General features: G+C 28.5%; 1 protein-coding gene across 2 annotated transcripts in view; it reads right to left on the bottom strand.

The window, feature by feature from the left end:
- LOC126742994 (orexin receptor type 2-like) overlaps positions 1–11,663 on the bottom strand; it is a 38,658-nt gene extending 26,995 nt beyond the window's left edge. The window contains exon 1 of one of the 2 annotated variants that reach the window (XM_050449891.1): positions 11,317–11,663. The gene's annotated coding sequence lies outside the window, so the exon portion shown is untranslated. Of the gene's footprint in view, positions 1–9,034; positions 9,200–11,316 lie in introns of those variants that run through there. The other variant, XM_050449892.1, reaches the window with a different exon arrangement.
- Between the last annotated feature and the right edge of the window lie 4,117 nt (positions 11,664–15,780).

Here is a 15,780-nt window from a genome sequence, read left to right on the forward strand (position 1 = left end):
CATTCATTTTATTGAAATTTTAATGAAACTCTATTTTACACCGGTGACGCAACTTTAAATTTGCAAAAAGAACTATAATAATAATAATAACCATAAAGTCCGAATTTATTCTAAGTTGAAAATCGCGAATCGTAAAATGTACATTTCGGTTAAGAAATAAAACAAAAATCCAGCAGCGAGACACGAACACGACAGGACGTAAAACGTTTTTGTTTGTAAACGTTTGCTTAGTTTGAATTTTTAAAGGATATAAATCACATTTATAAAAAACGAAAACCCTTTAGTCAAATTTATGAGCTAGATGATACATCAATATAATACCTAAAAGAATTCTTTATAATTCCTTTACACGTTTGTTCCATAAAACGCCGTTTACTTTTAGATTCTCTAATGAAATACGAATCCTTTACTGCTGTCTGATGTTACAAAAGCTATTTTCTTTTCTGGAAAATTTATTTTACAGCTTAATTAGGTGTGAAATTTAAACGGGAAATATCAGAGCAACATTTTTTTGGGAAAAAACCATGTTATCAGTTACTTGGCATTTAATAAAGAGTTGCTAATACAATTTAGAGCAAATGCCAGTCCTTATCGGATTAATGATTATAATTTAATATACCGAGTAGAAATTTCGATAAGAGAAGATCCTGCACGTAAATTTAAATCTACTTATCGTTAAAAGACGCATTAAATAGAAAACGCGGTGCCCGGTTTTTTAAATCCCTTTTTAGTTCTTTATTATTCAGAACAGATCCTTATTCTCTTCATCAAACGACGCAAAGAAGGTATTAAAATACATTCTCAGAGAAATTAAGATTTTGCTTCATTAGGTAAAATTTCCTTAATAAACAAACGTAAATATTATAAAAAAAAATCAATATTCAACTGACTCTGTATACTTATAAGGCAAATAATCAACTAAAATGCAAACCGCCTTCGCCAATTTTCAGTATTAATAAGAAAACAAACAAAGCCACATACAGATTAGCAAACTCCAATTTACAGATAAAAGACGTTCCTTCCAATTTCTCGGAACTAAACCAGAATATTTTCTTATATTGGATTAACGTGACTTTAACCGAGGGGGGAGAAAACTTCTTTATTAAATAAAGGAAGCAATATTTACTAGCTAAATGTAGTTTGGCTCAAATTGCTTAAAAATGCTAAGCAAATTCACTAGACATAACTTTACCCGGAAGCCATATAAGAGTATTTCTAGCCGTAATTACTTAATGTCCACTGGAGGGCCCTGTAATATGCTCACATTTTCAGGTACACGTTTAATTCCCAATATGTGCTGCCCTGTCCCCAATATAGACTTTAAGTCTATTAACGGCTAACTTTGTTTGTTAACTTGCCGTCAGAGGTTAAAATGATCCGGTAAATTCAGCATCCCTAAAAATCTTTCGAAAGTTGATGGCACTGAGTTAGATAAAGCTAAAAACTAAAGCATGAAATATTGCAATTTATTTATTTATCTAAAAAGTACAAAAATGACAAATAATACACTAATGACACTTTTTGAGGGCAGTAAAGTATTTTTATACTGAAATTCACCATTGAGTCACTTCTAAGAGAAATTTTGGAATTAAAATTTTCATTAAATCATTGAAAAAACTGTTTTTTAGAAACTCTGTGCAAGACTCAAAATGATTTATTTAATACCCGTTGAGCTATTAGGGTTCAAAGTCTAACTTGCATAGTAAAACACTTTTATTGAGGAGCTCATTTTTTTTGGAAAATTTTGAACTTTTTTCCAAACATCCTGAAATAGGTGTCCAATGAAATTCAACAAAGAATTTATAAACAAATTTTCAAACGTGTACGTTTTACGGTTTTTGAGTTATGGACAGTTTGTTCACTTTTTAGTGAAAAAAAAATTAATTTTACAAAAAAAATTTTTTTTGGGAAAATTTTGAACTTTTTTCCAAAAATCCTGAAATAGGTATCCAATGAAATTTAACAAAGAATTTATATACAAATTTTCAAACGTTTACGTTTTATGGTTTTTGAGTTATGGACAGTTTGTTGACTTTTTAGTGGAAAAAAAAATAAATTTACAAAAAAAAATTTTTTTTGGAAATTTTTGAATTTTTTTCCAAAAATCCTGAAATAGGTGTCCAATGAAATTCAACAAAGAATTTATATACAAATTTTCAAACGTGTACGTTTTACGGTTTTCGAGTTATGGACAGTTTGTTGACTTTTTAGTGGAAAAAAAAATAAATTTACAAAAAAATTTTTTTTTTGGAAAATTTTGAACTTTTTTCCAAAAATCCTGAAATAGGTGTCCAATGAAATTCAACAAAGAATTTATATACAAATTTTCAAACGTGTACGTTTTACGGTTTTCGAGTTATGGACAGTTTGTTGAATTTTTAGTGAAAAAAAAAATTATTTTCCAAAAAAAATTCTTTTTGGAAAATTTTGAACTTTTTTCCAAAAATCCTGAAGTAGGTGTTTAATGAAATTCAACAAAGAATTTATATACAAATTTTCAAACGTTTACGTTTTATGGTTTTTGAGTTATAGACAGTTTGTTGAATTTTTAGTGAAAAAAAAAATTATTTTCCAAAAAAAATTCTTTTTGGAAAATTTTGAACTTTTTTCCAAAAATCCTGAAATAGGTGTCCAATGAAATTCAACAAAGAATTTATATACAAATTTTCAAACGTGTACGTTTTACGGTTTTTGAGTTATAGACAGTTTGTTGACTTTTTAATGAAAAAAATAATTTATTTTCCAAAAAAAATTTTTTCTGGAAAATTTTGAACTTTTTTCCAAAAATCCTGAAATAGGTGTCTAATGAAATTCAACAAAGAATTTATATACAAATTTTAAAACGTGTACGTTTTACGGTTTTCGAGTTATGGACAGTTTGTTGACTTTTTAGTGGAAAAAAAATAAATTTACAAAAAAATTTTTTTTTTGGAAAATTTTGAACTTTTTTCCAAAAATCCTGAAATAGGTGTCCAATGAAATTCAACAAAGAATTTATATACAAATTTTCAAACGTGTACGTTTTACGGTTTTTGAGTTATGGACAGTTTGTTGACTGTTTAGTGGAAAAAAAAATAAATTTACAAAAAAAATTTTTTTGGAAAATTTTGAACTTTTTTCCAAAAATCCTGAAATAGGTGTCCAATGAAATTCAACAAAGAATTTATATACAAATTTTCAAACGTGTACGTTTTACGGTTTTCGAGTTATGGACAGTTTGTTGACTTTTTAGTGGAAAAAAAAATAAATTTACAAAAAAATTTTTTTTTTGGAAAATTTTGAACTTTTTTCCAAAAATCCTGAAATAGGTGTCCAATGAAATTCAACAAAGAATTTATATACAAATTTTCAAACGTGTACGTTTTACGGTTTTTGAGTTATGGACAGTTTGTTGACTTTTTAGTGGAAAAAAAAATAAATTTACAAAAAAATTTTTTTTGGAAATTTTTGAATTTTTTTCCAAAAATCCTGAAATAGGTGTCCAATGAAATTCAACAAAGAATTTATATACAAATTTTCAAACGTGTACGTTTTATGGTTTTTGAGTTATGGACAGTTTGTTGACTTTTTAGTTGAAAAAAATTAATTTACAAAAAAAATTTTTTTTTTGGAAAATTTTGAACTTTTTTCCAAAAATCCTGAAATAGGTGTCTAATGAAATTCAACAAAGAATTTATATACAAATTTTCAAACGTGTACGTTTTACGGTTTTTGAGTTATGGACAGTTTGTTGACTTTTTAGTGGAAAAAAAAATAAATTTACAAAAAAATTTTTTTTGGAAAATTTTGAACTTTTTTCCAAAAATCCTGAAATAGGTGTCCAATGAAATTCAACAAAGAATTTATATACAAATTTTCAAACGTGTACGTTTTACGGTTTTTGAGTTATGGACAGTTTGTTGAATTTTTAGTGAAAAAAAAATTTATTTTCCAAAAAAAAATCTTTTTGGAAAATTTTGAACTTTTTGCCAAAAATCCTGAAATAAGTGTCCAATGAAATTCAACAAAGAATTTATATACAAATTTTCAAACGTGTACGTTTTACGGTTTTTGAGTAATAGACAGTTTGTTAACTTTTTAATGAAAAAAAAAATTTATTTTCCAAAAAAAATTTTTTTTGGGAAATTTTGAATTTTTTTTCAGAAATCCTGAAATAGGTGTCCAATGAAATTCAACAAAGAATTTATGTACAAATTTTCAAACGTGTACGTTTGACGGTTTTTGAGTTATGGACAGTTTGTTCACTTTTTAGTGAAAAAAAAAAATTATTTTCCAAAAAAAAATTTTTTTTGGAAAATTTTGAATTTTTTTTTCAGAAATCCTGAAATAAGTGTCCAATCAAATTCAACAAAGAATTTATATACAAATTTTCAAACGTGTACGTTTTACGGTTTTTGAGTTATAGACAGTTTGTTAACTTTTTAATGAAAAAAAAAAATTATTTTCCAAAAAAAATTTTTTTTGGGAAATTTTGAATTTTTTTTCAGAAATCCTGAAATAGGTGTCCAATCAAATTCAACAAAGAATTTATGTTCAAATTTTCAAACGTGTACGTTTTACGGTTTTTGAGTTATGGACAGTTTGTTGAATTTTTAGTGAAAAAAAAATTTATTTTCCAAAAAAAAATCTTTTTGGAAAATTTTGAACTTTTTGCCAAAAATCCTGAAATAAGTGTCCAATGAAATTCAACAAAGAATTTATATACAAATTTTCAAACGTGTACGTTTTACGGTTTTTGAGTTATAGACAGTTTGTTAACTTTTTAATGAAAAAAAAAATTTATTTTCCAAAAAAAATTTTTTTTGGGAAATTTTGAATTTTTTTTCAGAAATCCTGAAATAGGTGTCCAATGAAATTCAACAAAGAATTTATGTACAAATTTTCAAACGTGTACGTTTGACGGTTTTTGAGTTATGGACAGTTTGTTCACTTTTTAGTGAAAAAAAAAAATTATTTTCCAAAAAAAAATTTTTTTTGGAAAATTTTGAATTTTTTTTTCAGAAATCCTGAAATAAGTGTCCAATCAAATTCAACAAAGAATTTATATACAAATTTTCAAACGTGTACGTTTTACGGTTTTTGAGTTATAGACAGTTTGTTAACTTTTTAATGAAAAAAAAAATTTATTTTCCAAAAAAAATTTTTTTTGGGAAATTTTGAATTTTTTTTTCAGAAATCCTGAAATAGGTGTCCAATCAAATTCAACAAAGAATTTATGTTTAAATTTTCAAACGTGTACGTTTTACGGTTTTTGAGTTATGGACAGTTTGTTGAATTTTTAGTGAAAAAAAAATTTTATTTTCCAAAAAAAAATCTTTTTGGAAAATTTTGAACTTTTTGCCAAAAATCCTGAAATAAGTGTCCAATGAAATTCAACAAAGAATTTATATACAAATTTTCAAACGTGTACGTTTTACGGTTTTTGAGTTATAGACAGTTTGTTAACTTTTTAATGAAAAAAAAAATTTATTTTCCAAAAAAAATTTTTTTTGGGAAATTTTGAATTTTTTTTAGAAATCCTGAAATAGGTGTCCAATGAAATTCAACAAAGAATTTATGTACAAATTTTCAAACGTGTACGTTTTACGGTTTTTGAGTTATGGACAGTTTGTTGTCTTTTTAGTGAAAAAAAAAATAAATTTACAAAAAAAATTTTTTTTTGGAAAATTTTGAATTTTTTTCAAAAAGTCCTGAAATAGGTGTCCAATCAAATTCAACAGAGAATTTATGTACAAATTTTCAAACGTGTATGTTTAACGGTTTTTGAGTTATGGACAGTTTGTTGAAGTTTGTTTGTTTAGTAAAAAAAAATTAATTTTCAAAAAAAAATTTTTTTTTTCAAAATTTTGAATTTTTTAGAAAAATCCTGAAATAGGTGTCCAATCAAATTCAACAAAGAATTTATGTACAAATTTTCAAACGTGTACGTTTTACGGTTTTTGAGTTATAGATAGTTTGTTCACCTTTTAGTAAAAAAAAATCAATTTTCAAACAAAAATTTTTTTTTGGAAAATTTTTAACTTTTTTTCAAAAATCCTGAAAAAGGTGTCAATTCAATTTCGTTAAAAAATATATGAACAAATTTTCAGATGAGTACATTTAACCGTGCTTTAATTACGGACAGTAAAACATTTTTTTGTTGTCTCCAGGCAATAAAACTTTTTTTTATTTAATTAAAGATAAATGATTTGTGATTTTTTGAACATATCGCGAAAACGGAGACACTTAAAGTCGAAAAGATTTTAAAATACGTATATCACGAAAACATACACGGTCCTCGAAAAGAGCGGAATGAACATACACTTTGTAAATTTTAGTACTTCATTTAAAAAACATATGTAAAGCTGGAATAACCTCTTAGAATATAAAAGAGAAACTCTTGTTCGATTTAGAGTCGAAAAGTGTTCGTATTTTCATAACTTCAGGTGGCCTTGTCACGTAAACCTTAAAGCGAAGTTGTATTCGGGGTGGAAAATGATAAATTAACGTGAACGCGGTTTATTTTTTATTTAAATATATATGTTACATGAAACTGTATTAAATAGGTACTGTTTAATTCAGTCTGTAACATGTTTGGTTTTAATTAAAGATTTATGGGACTCGCACCACTAAAACGCAATTAATGATGTAATTGTCCCGTTAATACCATTACTATTGAAAGTATAATTCTAGTGCAGTTCAGTGGATTTGCGGTCAAGTAATGTACTTAATTTAAAGTTATTTGTAAATATGTAATAAAAATAAAAATCTCCAAATAACACAACAACAAAGTTGATGGCGCATGAAATACAAATGATTTTTGCGTTATGACTAACAGTCGAATTATGCCTTCATACCGAATAACCGATTTCTGGTTATGATCCAATAAATTTCGAACTAAAACAATAATATCGCGTATACGCTATTGAAATTTTTAAACAATGATCATTATTGGACCAAATATCCCATTCAAGATTAATTTCATTGTCTTTTGTTTCGACTTTAACCACCACTTAATGTATTCATTTTAATTACAAAGAAATATAAATTCCATTTTAACTTGATCGCGAAAAGAAGTCTCTCGATTCGGTGGATTATTACATATGACGTACTGGCACATCCAGATTTTCCCAGTTGGAATAATTTTGTTGGCATATTGTGGATTTTAATCCGAGTATTGCGGAGAAAATTGGACTTCTTCGCTATATATCATATCAGTTTGATATTTGATAAATTTTAGATAATATGTAGAAATTTGTGGAAATAATAGATACTATAGTTAATAGTAATTTCAATGTTGAATGTAATTAAAATTTGTGTGTATGTAAAAACGACAAAAGCAATTAAATTAAAATTTCCCTCAATAATAATAAAGAGAATTCGTTGCTACAGAGAAAAATAATTTTCCCAAATATTTTATTTCCAAAAGAAAAGCCACCCTCTGTCAAACTAAAGAATGGGGAGATTAACAATGAAGCAAGCAAAAAAAAATCATTTTCCTTTTTATTTGTAACTGGAGCGTAAACGTCATTACTCCCTCGGCCTTTTACAAATTTAATAAAAATCACTTTTATGATTTTACATTTATATCGAAATATCGAATAGAAACTCGGGCGGAATAAACCGGCAAATCTGGTCCGTGTATTATTTTTAATATTTAAATAACAAATTTATGCATTTTTATCGTTTTTGGCTTATTCAATTACGATAGATTTTTAAGCCTAAAAATAAGAAATTATTAATTTGAATGTAATTCCACGGTTTGTCTTCGGAATCTGGTTACACCACTGCTTACAGAGAAATATTTTCACTTGTACTGTCCCTTATTCTCTATAGATGAATTATTTTAAGCAATTTGCTGAAATAAAGAGGGTTTAGGTAAAGTACCGAAAAAACCATCTAAAATATTGTTTCGAAATTAATTGGTCCTGTCATTTTTTGGTTGATATTACACGTACATTGCCAATTTCGAACCTATTAGTTATGGATCTAGTAATCACTCCTACTATTCAGGCATTTAAAATTTATTGAATGTATTTAATAATTTAAAAAGGGTTAATTTCACAGTTTGAATTTACGTTTTTTTTTTTGTCTCAGTGGGTGTATCACGGTCTTGCGGTTTAGTAAAAAATCTCGTTTATTTCATATAGCGATTAACGTGTTAATGTAACAACATAATTTTTATATATATATACAGGGTGTTACTTAAAGGTATGCCATAATTTAAAAGGGAAATTTTTGGACCGATTTTAAGTCGAAAAGTTCATATAAACATGGGTCTTAAAATGATAGAATTAGTTTTTTAGATACAGGGTGTTAAAGTTTTATTTTTTTTCGTTTTTAATACATTTTTCAAATACGGTTTAAAATATTGAACTGAATTTTGGCACAGGATATTAAGGCATAAAAACACATTTTTTAGATGTTCACCTACTTTTTTTTAGCAACCAGTGGAGTAGCTATAATGAGTTTTTAATACAATTTTACAAAAAAAATACTACGCCATTGACTTAAGAAAAAATATATGATTTTATCTTAATTATCAATCAATTATAAATAAAAAATTCCTTCATGACTTTTGCCGTAAATATTACCGTTTGGATGTAATCGTTAATTAAAAGAACGTCTTTTATGCATAAAATGCATCTTTAAAAATTATGGAAATAAATCAAGTTATAGCTTTACTCGTTGCCACCCTGTATATAGATTTGAGAGATAAATTTTGATTAGTTTTAACTGAATTTATTCCAGTTAAAGTCACCACACTGTATACAAGCCTGCACGCTATTTAAATAATTATCAAGATAGTCTAACAACAAACCACCTCATTTTGAACCTAATGAATGAATCTCAAACTGGCACAAAATAACTTGGATTATTTGATTGCTTTTATTAATAATATTATGTACTTATTTTTGGAAATTAATTTTAATTAAAGGATCGGCCCAATACGACCCAGTAAAAAACACTTGACCAATTAATTAATTAAAATATAACTTATAACGAAAAAAATTACATGGCGCATAAACCTTTCTAAATAACATTTTCCACCTACCTTTTAGTCTTTAATTCATTGGTCCCCATTTAAATTTTTTTTAAAAAATCACTTTGTACTCATTGGAGTTTTTCAAAATTTTCCAATTAAACGAAATTCGCGAAGTTACGAATTCAACGTGAAAAGTCCAATTATCCCCCGGACTGTTCTTGTGGAAAACGGCCGACTAGTGCAAGAAAATGACGAAACGAGCGCGTTTCCCGCTCGGGAAAATCTCTTCGTTGGGGGCAGATCATGCGCAGATTAGTGGAAAAAATGGCTCAGAAACTATTGCCTATTAATATTTGATTTTATCGTTATTTTCCTACAATGCTATTCATCTAAAGATATAATAAAATGTATGTGTTTTTTAGATTGTAAATCTATAAGCTAAAAACAAACCTATATACTATGTGAATTACATGGGTGTTTTGAAAAACCTATTTTTTTTTCAACTAAATATTTGAACTTTATCTAAATAATTTAGTCTAAATTTAACAGCGTATAGTGATTTATTAGGTATTCTTTCGCGCTAATTGTTTACTTATGCCAGAAAATATCAACACATTTTTATACAACCGGTGTTTTCTTGCCTTTTTCACCTCACCTTACGGTACGGTATGGTAAATGTATCCGAAAAAAAAACACGCTTTAGAGAATTAAAGACGTTTTTGTTATTTGAAGGTTTATTAGATTTTTCCTTCAACGATTATATTTCAAGTACCTGGAAGGAATTCTTGACTCCTAAAAGACATAAAAAAACTACTTTAAATGCCTGAAATAAAGTGAAAAATTATACAGGTGCGAGAGACAATCTCAGTTTTCGTCCAGGAATTTGGAATTTTTCTTTCAGACAATGCTTTTCCTCTTGTGATTTGAAAATCTAGGGTTAAATGCCTGGAACACATGGAAAATTAATTAAAATATCCGGAACAAAAGTTAATGCAGTTCATATGTCTGGAATTTATAGAGAATTATTGTCAGATTCTTGGAAGGCATGTCTAATTACTCTGATCCAGAAAATATGAGAAAATAAAATCATATTTCTAGATCATATAAAGTATAATATCGAATGCATGGTATAAAATTACAATTGCGTCAAATGCATTGAAAGAAATAAGGCAGATTAAGTCCTAGATATTAGATAGAAAATCCATCTTTTCAAAGAAGGTTTTGTAAAACATTCAGCCTTTGAAACAGACACCATCTGTACTCTTCCAGGTAATTAGGATCAGTATTTTACTATTTTCTAGATAGTAAGAACACTTTCGATATTCTCAATAGTTTTCGAAAAAAGGCTTATCAGAAGTTTCTTCCAATTTTCTGGAAAACTGTTGAACTTCAAAATCACTTTTTTATTGAATCTGATGCACACTGACCTTCTAAATTACTTTTGTTTTAACAATTTTTAGTATTAGTTTTCTAGAAAGAAAATAACAACTAGTATCATGAACATTTTCCTATGGGTTTTTTTGATGAAAACTTTTTTTTTTAAATTTTGCCAAACTCTGTATTTTGAGGTTCACGACTAAATATTATTCTTTATCATTTGCTTTATTTTTGATTTAAATTCCAATGCTAAAAAAAAATTCCTTATGTTCTTGGTATTTTTAGAGAAAATTAGGAAAAACTGTTTAGCCGTTCTTCTTAACATGGGATTTTTGTCCAAAGAATCGGACTTGGAAACGCTGGAATTTTTATAGAAATTTCCTCACAAAAATCGAGTGAGTCTGCACACTCACCTTAACGACGATCACCTCTCAACATTAAAACCCTCAAACCACTTAGAATAGAAATTCAGCACTAAGGGCTTAAGTGCCCTTGTAATAATTTTTGAAGAAGATCCGTAGGTATACAAAACAAAAAAAGACAATCGTTGCTTCATATCAAATATACTACCACCTTCTTTCCCATTAAGCATTAGCCCTGCCACTAACCGGATCTATTTTTGATCTTTTTTCACAAACGGAAATTTCAAGAAACGCCAGTATATTTGAAAGTAATGTTCTTAAAATGTCTCGAATATTTGATTTTTAATATTTATCTAATATTTTCACGTTACTAGGGATTTGTTTTCGTTTTCTTGTAAATCGAGTTCTTTTAAAATTAGATCACTTTAGACATTATAGACACATCAATTTTTTAATGATTATACGAGAAATATTTCTAATTAGGGCTTGAGGCACTTCATATATTAGTTTATAGATAAAATGCCATAAAAGCAGATTTATTCTTGACCCTTTTCGGTTAAGGTCTATAAAAAAAAGTCTCATAGATACATAAAAATGACTAGACACACTCACATAATATCCGCCCACATCTTATTCTTCTTTTATGGCGCGTCCTCGATATAATTCGGAGCAAATTTTCTCAGTTTCTCAATAATAAAAAATAACTCAAACTACACCGGGAACTTTCGACGCACTAAAAATAATAATTGGGTTCATTGTAAAAAGTTTATGCACTATAAAACCGAATACGTATATGTATACGACCAGTGGTTAACTGGTCGTTCTTTCCATTATAGTCGCCTCATGCTTGCAATACGATGCAGAAATTATTATTATTATTATTGTTTAAGCAAAATTGTTTAGATTAACACACTTTTGCCACCGTAAGGACAAAACGGGCGGAATATAATGTGTATGTATCGTCTATCATGTCGTCAACTCGAGTTGGGTTTATACTTTTGCCGTGCAGTGTAAAACGTTTTTTCTCATAGCTAAGTTATTGTATGAACACCATTATTTGCATTGTTCATACAAAACCCATATTATTTGTATTTTGTTTATCTTTAAGATTGGGCAACGTTCTCACTTATTTTGTACCTATCATAAAAATTAACAATAAATTCAAGTTTCCAATATGGTTCAGCGCAGAATTGAAATCAAATGTCTTGCAAAAAAGGTTGGCACATGCAAAGTAGAAATAGTCTAAGGCCGTTGAAGACTATGAAATGTTCTTTCATCATTAATCTTAGAGCAATCTGTAAAAATCAAGCCGATCACTCAAACTATATTGAGCAAACCCAATCTTCTATTTCCGGTGACTACCCTAAATAGTTCTGGAAATATATAAGAGATAAGACACAAAATAACAGTATTCCATCTACTGTGAAATATTTAGATGCAGTGAGTGAAAATAGGCATGAAATAGCATCTTTACTTGCACAATATTTTTCTTCAGTCTACTCTCCTGATGAATTTGATGTTCAGGAATTTACGCAGCCTGATATTGCATGTTCTTTTGATATTAATGAAATGCATGTACAAATATCTGAAGTCTTTGAGTCAATATCAATGTTAATAAGGGCCTTGGGCCTGACTGTATTCCAGCTGTCTTCACACTTTGGCACGTCCACTATAGCTGATTTATAATAATAATAATAATAATAATAATAGACAGTTTATATTTCCTCATAAGATATTACATATTATGCTCACTCATAGATATAAATAAGTTTACAATATAAATACAAAGAAAAAAAATCCATCAGTGTGTATTAATTCAGCATGTAACTGTAAAGAGGAAATAAAGGTCATGTTTCAGCTACCCTCAGAAGAAGGAGCTGTTAAGACCTTGAATATTACACTTATAATTAAAAAAAAAAAAAATCGCGAACCGCATTATAAACTGTACGAGTAGCATGCATACCCGACATCCATAACTAACCGAAAAGAAAAAAAATCTAAATTATCCTAGCTTACTTATTATTTACTAATAGGAGGCAGGAAAGGAGGAACGAGGGGTACAGGTATATTAACTATATTTCTGTTGTAGATTCTTATAGTAGAGAAAAATATACATATAAAAATTTATATTTCCAAAGGCGCGCCAGATATAAACACGGAATCCCGACACAAAAAAGAGCAGAACCAGGGCGACTGATTTTCCAGAGATGTCAGTATTAAAAAGAAATAACATAAATTATTTCAATGCATTAAATATTATTTTGTTTAGATGAAAGAATCATTTTTATTGATTTTTTAAAAGCCGATGTAGATTTAGAAAAATCCAAAATTTTGTATTTATTAATTTTGGACACAATATTGTAAGAAAATGACTTTTTAAAGATTTCTTTCTTATGTAAAGGGTATAGACAAAAGGTCATGTCTGCGAATATTTATATTGTGAACGTCAGTACGGTATCTGAGCTTATTATAGAGATATGGTGGTGCTTTAAATTTTATTATTTTATAAAAAAAACATATGGAGTGCAACTCTCGGCGATTTAACATATTAAGCCATTTAAGATCGACTAATTTATGTGATACCCTTACCCTACGTCTAATTGCACAAATAAACCTTATGCACGAGTTCTGCAATTTTTGAATTCTTCCAGAGTTAGCGCAGTCTAAAAATGGTCCATATACTGTATCTGCATAATTAAAATGGGATAGAATTAATGAGTTGCATAAAATTTTTGTTGTTTCTTTTGACAAATAAGATCTATGCTTGTAAAGTTTTTTTAGCATTGAAAATCCTTTCTTAAGACAACTTGTAATGTGATCTGTGAACTTTAGCTTGACGTCTATGATTAGGCCTAGAGTTTTAGTTGAGACATGAAAAGGGATAAGTTCTCCATTAAGAATTAGCTGGACATGATCCAAAACCGCCCTTTTGCTATTATCACCACAAAATAACATTGCCACGCTCTTGGCTGGATTCAATTTAAGAGAATGATCTGTCGAAACTCTATTTACTAGAGCAAGATCAGAATTCAAACAAAAATTAGCTCTTTCAATATTACTAGCATTAAATGACAAATATAATTGTGTGTTATAATTTGTCTTTCAAGACAGATAGATTTCCAACCTCATGGAAGTTAAATTATTTGAATCCTATATTTAAGAATACAGGTCAGAGGGATGATGTGAAAAACTATCGTCCTGTTTCTCTGGCTTGTCACTTTGCAAAGGTTCTTGAAAGTTTTGTCACAGATTTTTTATCAGAGAAATTTAAAAACATAATCTCAACTAAGCAGCATGGATTTGTCAGGTGTAGGTCCATTACCACTAATTTGTTGCTTTACCAAACAGCATTGTCGGGGGCCTTGGAGAATGCTATATCAGTTGATTCCATATATATTGACTTTTCCAAGGCCTTTGACAGGGTTAATCATTCTCTCCTGGTTGCAAAGTTGTCACTCTATGGCATTGATGGTTGTCTTTTGGCCTGGTTGAAGTCATATCTGTCTGGAAGAACACAGATTGTAAAGATAAATAACTTTTATTCTAGTCCTTTTCCAGTGACTTCTGTAGTTCCTCAGGGTGCCCATCTTACCTCTTTTTTATTTAATCTTTTTATTAATGATGTTGTTCATTGTTTTGTTTATTGTAATGTGTTGCTTTTTACTGATGATGTTAAAATTTTTAGTATTATAGACAGTAACTTGGCACATCATGAACTTTGTTCTGATCTTCACAAATTTGAATTATGGTGCAAGCACAATAGAACGGTCCTAAATGCTAAAAAATGCAAATATATTCAATTTACCAGGAGTTTTAGTCCACCATTTCATCAGTACCATCTAATGAGTTCACTTATTAAGAAGGTATCAGAGATACGTGATCTTGGGGTGTTTTTTGATTGCAGACTAACTTTTTTAAAACATATTGAATACCTGTGTAATAAGGCTTACAAAATGTTGGGTTTTATTAAGAGGCACACTCATGATTTCAGCAGTATTGATTCCATCAAACTTCTGTATTTTTCATTGGTTCGCAGTCAACTTCGAGTCGAATTCATGTATATGCTTACCCTATTATACTAAATGTGTCTAGAACAAGTTCAACGTAAATTCATAAGATACATTGCTTACAAGCTTAATATTCCTTATATTAATATTAATTACAGTGAAATGTATAGATTGCTGAACATTGAAAAGTTGGAGACTCGACGTAAAAACTGCGATATTGTCACAACATACAAGATTTTTAACAATGTAATAATACAGTCTCCTGAGTTAATTTAAATGTTCCTCCTACTACAGTGCTCAGACAGACTAGATTATTCTACCTTGAACAACATCGTACACTGTATGGTGCAAACTGTGCAATAGGTAGAATGATGATTAATTCAACTAGTGTCAATATAGATTTGTATCATTGTTCTCTGAGTTCACTTCAACGAGTTTTAAAATCTGCTTAAGTGCAATATAATTTTATATCTCGACTTTGCTTAAAGTGTGTCTTCTTTTCTATTGCAGTTACTCTGTTTTAAACCATGGTTGTCCTTATATTTTATTTTATTTTATTGATGTTACTTGTTATCTGTTATTTATGCTAGATATTTAATAATAGTACTTATACATCAAGTGCTTTATTGCGATATAAAATCTTATTTTGTTGAATATTTTATATACTATATTTATTTTGTAAATTGGTTAATTACGGTAATATATATACTGAAAGAATATAGGAGTATGAAAAACAAACAGCATCTGTACAGACCGATACAGCCCCATTAACACAAAAACCAGATAGTGGTGAAATTCGATCGATAGTAAAATGTAACTCCTCCCAAGTGATCAAGATTTGATTAGGGATTTATCTTTCACCATAAAAGGATCCACCTTAATAAGGATAATGAATCAGCCACATTATTGGAAATTGAATAGCACAAGAGCCAACATTTCTTACGAGACCTATAGTATAATGAAGGAGTAAGAACTTAAAATTACTCAGTCAAAATCTTTGAATTAATTATTTCAATCAGAGATTGCTCAAGAGGAGCGAACATTTCCAAACATAATTTTTCATGAAAAA

The sequence above is a fragment of the Anthonomus grandis genome, chromosome 12 (genome assembly GCF_022605725.1).
Source record: "Anthonomus grandis grandis chromosome 12, icAntGran1.3, whole genome shotgun sequence".
Lineage (NCBI taxonomy): Eukaryota > Metazoa > Arthropoda > Insecta > Coleoptera > Curculionidae > Anthonomus > Anthonomus grandis.